Source organism: Ascaphus truei, unplaced genomic scaffold (genome assembly GCF_040206685.1).
Source record: "Ascaphus truei isolate aAscTru1 unplaced genomic scaffold, aAscTru1.hap1 HAP1_SCAFFOLD_3270, whole genome shotgun sequence".
Lineage (NCBI taxonomy): Eukaryota > Metazoa > Chordata > Amphibia > Anura > Ascaphidae > Ascaphus > Ascaphus truei.
The window spans coordinates 9770-22807 of record NW_027456258.1 but is presented as its reverse complement, the minus strand read 5'-3'; the positions used below and the strand labels follow the sequence as shown (position 1 = coordinate 22807).

General features: G+C 50.5%; 2 long non-coding RNA genes across 2 annotated transcripts; both read right to left on the bottom strand.

Annotated features, from left to right (window-relative positions):
- Positions 1-2827: 2827 nt before the first annotated feature.
- Positions 2828-7114, bottom strand: LOC142483480 (uncharacterized). Its single transcript, XR_012797349.1, has 2 exons — positions 5949-7114; positions 2828-5764 (listed from the first exon to the last, which is right to left on the bottom strand). It is a non-coding gene; the product is annotated as an uncharacterized LOC142483480 (long non-coding RNA).
- A 601-nt stretch (positions 7115-7715) lies between these two features.
- LOC142483479 (uncharacterized) lies at positions 7716-12790 on the bottom strand. Its single transcript, XR_012797348.1, has 3 exons — positions 11565-12790; positions 10085-11380; positions 7716-8422 (listed from the first exon to the last, which is right to left on the bottom strand). It is a non-coding gene; the product is annotated as an uncharacterized LOC142483479 (long non-coding RNA).
- Between the last annotated feature and the right edge of the window lie 248 nt (positions 12791-13038).

Here is a 13038-nt window from a genome sequence, read left to right as displayed (position 1 = left end):
CCAGGGGGGACCGGGACCGGCTCGGGAGGATTCCCCTGCGGGTGGGGAAAGCTCGTGCCGCCGGGCGCAGCGGGTCCCAGCCCTTAGTCTGCAGTAGCTGGGTGCTGGAGCCCCGGGCAGGTAACCCTCCCACCAAGTGCACCTACACTACAAAGGGTAGCGCTATCTCCAACACTCTGGGTGTTTCTTGACATTGGGGTGGGGGAGGGGAAGACATCAGGGTGTTGGTGCCTGGCACCCAATGTACTTGGGGGGTCACTCATTGGTGGTATTGGTTAATGGAAATATTACTGTGCGCTTGTTTGCATGTTTTAGACAGGTTTGCAGCCCCGCCTTTCACCATTATCCCCCAGCACTCAGTGCTTCCACTGCAGCAAGGGATTCTGGGAAATGACATGCAAATGAACACGTACACACACGTACACGTACGTACGTTCCTGGGAGGGGCTTATCCTGCTACGCTGGGATCCCTTTCAGGTGGAGGACTGCACCGGGGCGGACACACAATCACCCCAGGGGCGGAGGAACAGGCCTCCTGTAAGCCCACAGGGAGTGCAGTACCGGTAGCCCCATTAGTTGTGGGGGAACAAGGGAGATACACTTACACGTTATGGTGGGTGAAACTTCCACCCTGTTGCAAATCAAAAGATCACTTGTGATCACATTCACGTCTTAGCCAGGTCTGCCACCCCCCGCCTTTCACCATTAAAAAGGGACTTCAGGCAAGAGGTGACACTCCCAGAATCCCTTGCTGCAGTGGGAGCACTGTATGCTGGGTGATAATGGTGAAATGCTGCATGTCATTTCCCAGAATCCCTTGCTGCAGTGGAAGCACTGTATGCTGGGTGATAATGGTGAAATGCAGGGTTGCAGATCTGTCTAAGACAGGAATGTGCTCACAAGTGATCTAGGTCCATCAAGTTCAACCTATGCTAAATTTAGACAACAGATACTTTATCCTATATCTATACTTACTTATTGATCCAGGGGAAGGCAAACAAAAAACCCCATTAAGGGGAAAAATTAATTCCTTCCTGACTCCAAGAATTGGCAATCGGATGAATCCCTGGATCAACATCCTTCCCATGTTTACTTATTTGGTATATCCCTGTATACCTTTCCCACCTAAAAAGATGTCCAACCTTTTTTTTTTTAACAAATCTATTGTATCTGCCATCAGTCTTCATGGGTAATGAATCCCACACTGTAACTGCCCTTACTGTAAAGATCCCTTTCCTTTGTTGCTGGTGAAATCTCCTTTCCTCCAACCTTAAGGGATGGCCCCGAGTCCTTTGTACTGCCCGTGGGTTAAATAGTTCATTTGAAAGCTTGTTGTATTGTCCCCGAATATATTTGTATATACTGTATTTCCTCGATTGTAAGACGCAGGTTTTTTCCCTTGTTCACGTGGCTGAAATAGGTCTGCGTCTTACAATCGATGTACTGGGGGGAAAAAACAGCCAGGGGGCGCTGCTGGAGATGCCTGCCGGGTTTTCTGTGTGCAGCAAAAATGTCTGCGATCACGGGCCCCCCTCCTCCCCCTCGTGCAGAGAGATATGCTGCAGATGCCGGCCGGGTCTTAGCATAACAGCAGTTATCACAGCCCCACTCCCCTCTGTGCAGAGAGATCATGGCCACCCCCCTCCATGAGGTGCAGAGTTCAGTGGAGATCCCACCGACAGGGGTATGTCTTCACAGCAGCCCCCCTCCCCCCTGTCAAATCTCTGAGCTGCACGTGCAGAAGGAGATCTGTGTGTGCATCTCTGTATCTATCTGTGTGTGTCTGTCTCTCTGTGTGTGTGTGTGTGTGTCTGTCCCTCTCTCTGTGTCCTTCCATTCTCTCCCTCTCCCCATCCTTCCTATCTCTCCCCCCCCTTCCCGCCTATCTTTCTCCCCCCTTCCCTATCTCTCTCCCCCCTTCCCCCTATCTCTCGCCCCCCTTCCCTCCTATCTCTGTCCCCCCTTCCCTCCTATCCCTCTCCTTTACTCTCTCCCCCCATTCCCCTCTCCCCTTCTCCCCCCCTCCCCCACCCTTCTCCCTCTCTATCCCCTCTCTCCCCCCAGAAAAAAATTCTGCACATTTAACGTTTTTTCCCCCAAATTTTTTTATTAAATCAAGGGTGCGTCTTAGAATCGAGGAAATAGGGTAGTTATCATATCCCCTCTTAGACGCCTCTTTTCTAATGTAAATAAATCTAATTTAGCTAGCCTCTCCTCATAAATTAGATTGTCCATCCCCTTTATTAATTTGGTGGCTCTTCTCTGCACTCTCTCTAAATCCATAATGTATTTTCTTAGGATTGGTGCCCAAAACTGTACTCCATATTCAAGGTGTGGTCTTACTAATGCTTTGTAAAGGGGCATAATTATGTCTACTTCCCTTCCATCCATTGCCCATGTGATGCAAGATAAGATCTTGTTTGCCTTTGCAGATACTGCATGACATTGGGCACTATTGCTAAGCCTGCAGTCTACAAGCACTCCTAAATCCATCTCCATCATGGATTCCCCCAATATATCTCCATTTAATTTGTAAGTCGCCTGTTTATTCTTGCATCCCAAATGCATAACCTTACATTTATCTGTATTAAACCTCATCTGTCATTTACCTGCCCACGTTTCCAGTCTCTCCAAGTCCTTCTGAAGAGAAATTACATCCTGCTCTGATTCTATTACCTTACACAATTTAGTATCATCAGCAAAGATGGAGGGTTCAAGGGTGGGGGGAAAACTTCCAGCTGTAAGGAGGAGCGGTGCTTACGATTCACAATCCAGGGTCTCCCTTTCCCCCTCCCCACCAAGGAAAGGAAACACCCCCCCCAACAAGTCGTATTTAATAACTTTATTTCCAAATCCACTTTTAAACAGCAACAGACTGTGTGAGGTCAGACACTACACAGGAATGGACAGTTACAGACACAACGTGGAGATAAGAGGGGGGTGGGACGGTTGTATACCGGTGGCCATTTATCCAGGACATTAACAGAGGGGGCATATAGACATGTAATACTGAAATAAAAAAAGAGAGAGAGATTGAGATTCTTGCGGGAATTGGCAACGTAAACAAGCAGCCACTGATTTCTGGTACCTTAATTCCTTTACATGTTACACGCCGGGGGGAGAGAGAGAAAGAAGAGAGTATGTGTGTGGTGTATATGGGGCGAGGGGGGATAGAGTAGACACATGCAGAATCAGCTTGCCATAGCACACACACACACACGTGTGTCGGTGATCAATACGTCGACGACAGAACCTTCCGTTCCTATGCTCCAAGGGAATTCAACCTTTCGTGGCCCACCAACGCCCCACTGGAAGCAGAAGGGTTAAGGGGAACCGGGGGGAGGGAAAGCTGTTTTTAGCTCCCAGTGAATAGGGTAAATTTAATTCTGGCTACAGAAGAGGCCTACAACACGGACGGGCTACCTCGGGGTGCGTTGTCGTGTATCTGCGACCCGCACACCTTTATATAACTCCTCCCTACATGTGTGGGCAACCCCTGCGGATTTGATGGGGCAAAATGGCAGCCGTGGCTTTTGGGGAGGGTCTCCACACGTGGGTGCAGTATTTTCATTCGTTTGCTTGTCCTAGTGCGGCATTGGGAAGCCGGAGGCGGCGATAAGGTGACATTGAATATCGAGAAATTGCACCAGCGGAAGGTTAGGCCGAGACCACATTGACCCATTTTAATCCCAGAGCTTGGGGGGGGGGGGGGGGGGGGGGCGGGGGACGGGTGGTTTGTCTGTGAGTAGGTTGTTGGCTCTGCACTTCTTGAACCCAGGCTGTGCTGAAAAAGCCACGCGCCACGCCAGGCGTACGCTTACACGGGGGGGTCCCATGTTAAAATAGATAATGAAGCCAAAAAGGTGACACTGTGAGAACTCGTGTCATTACCCAGAATGCCTGCCTGCCGGGGAAGCACTAAGAGATAATGGGGAAAGGCAGGGTTGCAGACCTGTCTTGAGACATGGTGTTTTTCAAAGCGGTTCCTGTCGCAGGCGCTGGTGCCTTATTGCCTGTCTGACAAACGACCAACGATGACCGGAGCGAGGAGAGGTGGGAATGTCCTCTACGGGGCCCCAGCCACGCAACTCCCAGGGGTCACACCGCGACTATAAGTGACCAATCGCATGGGCTGTACTGTACATGATTTAGAAGCGGAATGACCTGAACAGCCAACTCTATCCACCAGACTGACCGACGCGTTTCGGTCTCTCAGCCAAACCCACATTGCAGGCTCTGGCCGGAGTTCGCGATACCGGCCTCGCCGGCACCTCGAGGTGGCGCGGAAAAAAATGGGAGTTGGAGGCTTTTTGGACAAAACTGATCGGATTTTGCAGAACCGGAGTGAAACCGCTTCTAACAATTGGACATGCGAGAAGGGCCGAGAGAATAGCAAAGAATGCCGATCCCGCCGGAAAGGGCCGCGGCACACTCCGGAGCCGCGAAAATAAGACCGCGGGGTGGGCAGACGCCGCTCCCTCCTGGGTCGCGCTCTGTCCGGAGTGCCCCAACGGAGGGAGGGGTGTGCCCAAACTTCACTACAGGATGTATCGTTACCAACGCAGCGGCTACGGGCTGTGGACATGCGTGTGCGTGTGACCGGGGGCTCTGCGGTGTCTCTCAGGGCTTCTTCACACGCGCTGCGGCCGGGCCTCTCGCCGGCGCAAACCTACCAACGCACGGGCAGTGCCACGAATCCAAAACATACATATAATGTCCCCTTAACCCTATCGCTACTGAAGCGCTGCAGGTCCCCCCCCCCCCCCCCGCTGGGGAGGGAAAGGGTTAAGTAGCTTAGAACACCACTGCAAAGTCGGCAGGCAAATGGGATTCTTAGAGGCCAGAGAGGGGGCTAACTCCAGTCCTACGGGGGGGCCACCAACAGGTACGGTTGCCAGGATACCCCTGCTTCAGCACAGGTGGCTCATACAACAGAATCAAATGGGAGTCGGTCGTTGACTGAGGCACCTGCCACCTGTCGGTGGCTCTTGAGGACTGGAGTTGGCCGTCGCGGTTATAAGTGATTGGGGGGGGGGGGGGGGGGGGGGATGCATTGAAGACGCCTCCAATCCCTGGAGCGAATAAATAACGTGCAGGCAGCAGGAATAAAAGGCGCATTAAGAGGCCGGTAAATCTTTAGATGGTGTGGGGGAGCCTTTAGTTTAAACTTTTCTCTTCCCCGGCCCCCCCAGCCACCCCCCTGCTAACCCCACCCGGGGGAGGGGGGCTCCATCACAAGCCCTGCTTGGCGAGGGAGGCGGAAACCTCGTCAGCCAGCGTGGCGAGTTGCGGGGAGTCGGCCATGTTGATGCTGCCCGGGGACGAGACGTTGCTGTGACGCCGGGGGGAGGCGGCGCCCGAGGGGCTGGGCGACTTGTAGACGATATCCGCGCCGTGGTCGGTCTTGGCTTTGGCGTTCTCCCGGAAACTCAGCTTGTGGGACTCAATCTGCGGAGGAACGGGGGGGGAGGGGGAGAGGGGGCGTCAGTACGCGGGGACCCCTCGCGTGGCTACGTGTCTCTCTCATTGTCTTGTATAGCGCATACACACAGCGATCCCTAATCCTACACACGGCTACGTCTCTCTCATTGTCTTGTATAGCACATACACACAGCGATCCCTAATCCTACACACGGCTACGTCTCTCTCATTGTCTTGTATAGCGCATACACACAGCGATCCCTAATCCTACACGCGGCTACGTCTCTCTCATTGTCTTGTATAGCGCATACACAGCGATCCCTAATCCTACACGCAGCTACGTCTCTCTCATTGTCTTGTATAGCGCATACACACAGCGATCCCTAATCCTACACGCGGCTACGTCTCTCTCATTGTCTTGTATAGCGCATACACACAGCGATCCCTAATCCTACACGCGGCTACGTCTCTCTCATTGTCTTGTATAGCGCATACACACAGCGATCCCTAATCCTACACACGGCTACGTCTATCTCATTGTCTTGTATAGCGCATACACACAGCGATCCCTAATCCTACACACGGCTACGTCTCTCTCATTGTCTTGTATAGCACATACACACAGCGATCCCTAATCCTACACGCGGCTACGTCTCTCTCATTGTCTTGTATAGCGCATACACACAGCGATCCCTAATCCTACACACGGCTACGTCTCTCTCATTGTCTTGTATAGCACATACACACAGCGATCCCTAATCCTACACGCGGCTACGTCTCTCTCATTGTCTTGTATAGCACATACACAGCGATCCCTAATCCTACACGCGGCTACGTCTCTCTCATTGTCTTGTATAGCGCATACACACAGCGATCCCTAATCCTACACACGGCTACGTCTCTCTCATTGTCTTGTATAGCGCATACACACAGCGATCCCTAATCCTACACACGGCTACGTCTCTCTCATTGTCTTGTATAGCGCATACACACAGCGATCCCTAATCCTACACGCGGCTACGTCTCTCTTATTGTCTTGTATAGCGCATACACACAGCGATCCCTAATCCTACACGCGGCTACGTCTCTCTCATTGTCTTGTATAGCGCATACACACAGCGATCCCTAATCCTACACACGGCTACGTCTCTCTCATTGTCTTGTATAGCGCATACACACAGCGATCCCTAATCCTACACACGGCTACGTCTCTCTCATTGTCTTGTATAGCGCATACACACAGCGATCCCTAATCCTACACGCGGCTACGTCTCTCTCATTGTCTTGTATAGCGCATACACACAGCGATCCCTAATCCTACACGCGGCTACGTCTCTCTCATTGTCTTGTATAGCGCACACACACAGCGATCCCTAATCCTACACACAGCTACGTCTCTCTCATTGTCTTGTATAGCGCATACACACAGCGATCCCTAATCCTACACGCGGCTACGTCTCTCTCATTGTCTTGTATAGCGCATACACACAGCGATCCCTAATCCTACACACGGCTACGTCTCTCTCATTGTCTTGTATAGCGCATACACAGCGATCCCTAATCCTACACGCGGCTACGTCTCTCTCATTGTCTTGTATAGCACATACACACAGCGATCCCTAATCCTACACACGGCTACGTCTCTCATTGTCTTGTATAGCGCATACACACAGCGATCCCTAATCCTACACGTGGCTACGTCTATCTCATTGTCTTGTATAGCGCATACACACAGCGATCCCTAATCCTACACACGGCTACGTCTCTCTCATTGTCTTGTATAGCGCATACACACAGCGATCCCTAATCCTACACGCGGCTACGTCTCTCTCATTGTCTTGTATAGCGCATACACACAGCGATCCCTAATCCTACACGCGGCTACGTCTCTCTCATTGTCTTGTATAGCGCATACACACAGCGATCCCTAATCCTACACACGGCTACGTCTCTCTCATTGTCTTGTATAGCGCATACACACAGCGATCCCTAATCCTACACATAGCTACGTCTCTCTCATTGTCTTGTATAGCGCATACACACAGCGATCCCTAATCCTACACGCGGCTACGTCTCTCTCATTGTCTTGTATAGCGCATACACACAGCGATCCCTAATCCTACACGCGGCTACGTCTCTCTCATTGTCTTGTATAGCGCATACACACAGCGATCCCTAATCCTACACGCGGCTACGTCTCTCTCATTGTCTTGTATAGCGCATACACACAGCGATCCCTAATCCTACACGCGGCTACGTCTCTCTCATTGTCTTGTATAGCGCATACACACAGCGATCCCTAATCCTACACGCGGCTACGTCTCTCTCATTGTCTTGTATAGCGCATACACACAGCGATCCCTAATCCTACACGCGGCTACGTCTCTCTCATTGTCTTGTATAGCACATACACACAGCGATCCCTAATCCTACACGCGGCTACGTCTCTCTCATTGTCTTGTATAGCGCATACACACAGCGATCCCTAATCCTACACACGGCTACGTCTCTCTCATTGTCTTGTATAGCGCATACACACAGCGATCCCTAATCCTACACACGGCTACGTCTCTCTCATTGTCTTGTATAGCGCATACACACAGCGATCCCTAATCCTACACGCAGCTACGTCTCTCTCATTGTCTTGTATAGCGCATACACACAGCGATCCCTAATCCTACACACGGCTACGTCTCTCTCATTGTCTTGTATAGCGCATACAAACAGCGATCCCTAATCCTACACGCGGCTACGTCTCTCTCATTGTATTGTATAGCGCATACACACAGCGATCCCTAATCCTACACACGGCTACGTCTCTCTCATTGTCTTGTATAGCGCATACACACAGCGATCCCTAATCCTACACACGGCTACGTCTCTCTCATTGTCTTGTATAGCACATACACACAGCGATCCCTAATCCTACACGCGGCTACGTCTCTCTCATTGTCTTGTATAGCGCATACACAGCGATCCCTAATCCTACACACGGCTACGTCTCTCTCATTGTCTTGTATAGCGCATACACACAGCGATCCCTAATCCTACACACGGCTACGTCTCTCTCATTGTCTTGTTTAGCACATACACACAGCGATCCCTAGTCCTACACGCGGCTACATCTCTCTCATTGTCTTGTATAGCGCATACACACAGCGATCCCTAATCCTACACACAGCTACGTCTCTCTCATTGTCTTGTATAGCGCATACACACTGCGATCCCTAATCCTACACGCGGCTACGTCTCTCTCATTGTCTTGTATAGCGCATACACACAGCGATCCCTAATCCTACACGCGGCTACGTCTCTCTCATTGTCTTGTATAGCGCATACACACAGCGATCCCTAATCCTACACACGGCTACGTCTCTCTCATTGTCTTGTATAGCGCATACACACAGCGATCCCTAATCCTACACGCGGCTACGTCTCTCTCATTGTCTTGTATAGCGCATACACACAGCGATCCCTAATCCTACACGCGGCTACGTCTCTCTCATTGTCTTGTATAGCGCATACACACAGCGATCCCTAATCCTACACGCGGCTACGTCTCTCTCATTGTCTTGTATAGCGCATACACAGCGATCCCTAATCCTACACGCAGCTACGTCTCTCTCATTGTCTTGTATAGCGCATACACACAGCGATCCCTAATCCTACACGCGGCTACGTCTCTCTCATTGTCTTGTATAGCACATACACACAGCGATCCCTAATCCTACACGCGGCTACGTCTCTCTCATTGTCTTGTATAGCGCATACACAGCGATCCCTAATCCTACACGCAGCTACGTCTCTCTCATTGTCTTGTATAGCGCATACACACAGCGATCCCTAATCCTACACGCGGCTACGTCTCTCTCATTGTCTTGTATAGCACATACACACAGCGATCCCTAATCCTACACGCGGCTACGTCTCTCTCATTGTCTTGTATAGCGCATACACAGCGATCCCTAATACTACACGCGGCTACGTCTCTCTCATTGTCTTGTATAGCGCATACACACAGCGATCCCTAATCCTACACGCGGCTACGTCTCTCTCATTGTCTTGTATAGCACATACACACAGCGATCCCTAATCCTACACACGGCTACGTCTCTCTCATTGTCTTGTATAGCGCATACACACAGCGATCCCTAATCCTACACACGGCTACGTCTCTCTCATTGTCTTGTATAGCGCATACACACAGCGATCCCTAATCCTACACGCGGCTACGTCTCTCTCATTGTCTTGTATAGCGCATACACACAGCGATCCCTAATCCTACACACGGCTACGTCTCTCTCATTGTCTTGTATAGAACACACACAGCGATCCCTAATCCTACACACGGCTACGTCTCTCTCATTGTCTTGTATAGCGCATACACACAGCGATCCCTAATCCTACACGCGGCTACGTCTCTCTCATTGTCTTGTATAGCGCATACACAGCGATCCCTAATCCTACACGCAGCTACGTCTCTCTCATTGTCTTGTATAGCGCATACACACAGCGATCCCTAATCCTACACGCGGCTACGTCTCTCTCATTGTCTTGTATAGCGCATACACACAGCGATCCCTAATCCTACACGCGGCTACGTCTCTCTCATTGTCTTGTATAGCGCATACACACAGCGATCCCTAATCCTACACACGGCTACGTCTATCTCATTGTCTTGTATAGCGCATACACACAGCGATCCCTAATCCTACACACGGCTACGTCTCTCTCATTGTCTTGTATAGCACATACACACAGCGATCCCTAATCCTACACGCGGCTACGTCTCTCTCATTGTCTTGTATAGCGCATACACACAGCGATCCCTAATCCTACACACGGCTACGTCTCTCTCATTGTCTTGTATAGCACATACACACAGCGATCCCTAATCCTACACGCGGCTACGTCTCTCTCATTGTCTTGTATAGCACATACACAGCGATCCCTAATCCTACACGCGGCTACGTCTCTCTCATTGTCTTGTATAGCGCATACACACAGCGATCCCTAATCCTACACACGGCTACGTCTCTCTCATTGTCTTGTATAGCGCATACACACAGCGATCCCTAATCCTACACACGGCTACGTCTCTCTCATTGTCTTGTATAGCGCATACACACAGCGATCCCTAATCCTACACGCGGCTACGTCTCTCTTATTGTCTTGTATAGCGCATACACACAGCGATCCCTAATCCTACACGCGGCTACGTCTCTCTCATTGTCTTGTATAGCGCATACACACAGCGATCCCTAATCCTACACACGGCTACGTCTCTCTCATTGTCTTGTATAGCGCATACACACAGCGATCCCTAATCCTACACACGGCTACGTCTCTCTCATTGTCTTGTATAGCGCATACACAGCGATCCCTAATCCTACACGCGGCTACGTCTCTCTCATTGTCTTGTATAGCACATACACACAGCGATCCCTAATACTACACGCGGCTACGTCTCTCTCATTGTCTTGTATAGCGCATACACACAGCGATCCCTAATCCTACACGCGGCTACGTCTCTCTCATTGTCTTGTATAGCACATACACACAGCGATCCCTAATCCTACACACGGCTACGTCTCTCTCATTGTCTTGTATAGCGCATACACACAGCGATCCCTAATCCTACACACGGCTACGTCTCTCTCATTGTCTTGTATAGCGCATACACACAGCGATCCCTAATCCTACACGCGGCTACGTCTCTCTCATTGTCTTGTATAGCGCATACACACAGCGATCCCTAATCCTACACACGGCTACGTCTCTCTCATTGTCTTGTATAGAACACACACAGCGATCCCTAATCCTACACACGGCTACGTCTCTCTCATTGTCTTGTATAGCGCATACACACAGCGATCCCTAATCCTACACGCGGCTACGTCTCTCTCATTGTCTTGTATAGCGCATACACAGCGATCCCTAATCCTACACGCAGCTACGTCTCTCTCATTGTCTTGTATAGCGCATACACACAGCGATCCCTAATCCTACACGCGGCTACGTCTCTCTCATTGTCTTGTATAGCGCATACACACAGCGATCCCTAATCCTACACGCGGCTACGTCTCTCTCATTGTCTTGTATAGCGCATACACACAGCGATCCCTAATCCTACACACGGCTACGTCTATCTCATTGTCTTGTATAGCGCATACACACAGCGATCCCTAATCCTACACACGGCTACGTCTCTCTCATTGTCTTGTATAGCACATACACACAGCGATCCCTAATCCTACACGCGGCTACGTCTCTCTCATTGTCTTGTATAGCGCATACACACAGCGATCCCTAATCCTACACACGGCTACGTCTCTCTCATTGTCTTGTATAGCACATACACACAGCGATCCCTAATCCTACACGCGGCTACGTCTCTCTCATTGTCTTGTATAGCACATACACAGCGATCCCTAATCCTACACGCGGCTACGTCTCTCTCATTGTCTTGTATAGCGCATACACACAGCGATCCCTAATCCTACACACGGCTACGTCTCTCTCATTGTCTTGTATAGCGCATACACACAGCGATCCCTAATCCTACACACGGCTACGTCTCTCTCATTGTCTTGTATAGCGCATACACACAGCGATCCCTAATCCTACACGCGGCTACGTCTCTCTTATTGTCTTGTATAGCGCATACACACAGCGATCCCTAATCCTACACGCGGCTACGTCTCTCTCATTGTCTTGTATAGCGCATACACACAGCGATCCCTAATCCTACACACGGCTACGTCTCTCTCATTGTCTTGTATAGCGCATACACACAGCGATCCCTAATCCTACACACGGCTACGTCTCTCTCATTGTCTTGTATAGCGCATACACAGCGATCCCTAATCCTACACGCGGCTACGTCTCTCTCATTGTCTTGTATAGCACATACACACAGCGATCCCTAATCCTACACGCGGCTACGTCTCTCTCATTGTCTTGTATAGCGCATACACACAGCGATCCCTAATCCTACACGCGGCTACGTCTCTCTCATTGTCTTGTATAGCGCACACACACAGCGATCCCTAATCCTACACACAGCTACGTCTCTCTCATTGTCTTGTATAGCGCATACACACAGCGATCCCTAATCCTACACGCGGCTACGTCTCTCTCATTGTCTTGTATAGCGCATACACACAGCGATCCCTAATCCTACACACGGCTACGTCTCTCTCATTGTCTTGTATAGCGCATACACAGCGATCCCTAATCCTACACGCGGCTACGTCTCTCTCATTGTCTTGTATAGCACATACACACAGCGATCCCTAATCCTACACACGGCTACGTCTCTCATTGTCTTGTATAGCGCATACACACAGCGATCCCTAATCCTACACGTGGCTACGTCTATCTCATTGTCTTGTATAGCGCATACACACAGCGATCCCTAATCCTACACACGGCTACGTCTCTCTCATTGTCTTGTATAGCGCATACACACAGCGATCCCTAATCCTACACGCGGCTACGTCTCTCTCATTGTCTTGTATAGCGCATACACACAGCGATCCCTAATCCTACACGCGGCTACGTCTCTCTCATTGTCTTGTATAGCGCATACACACAGCGATCCCTAATCCTACACAC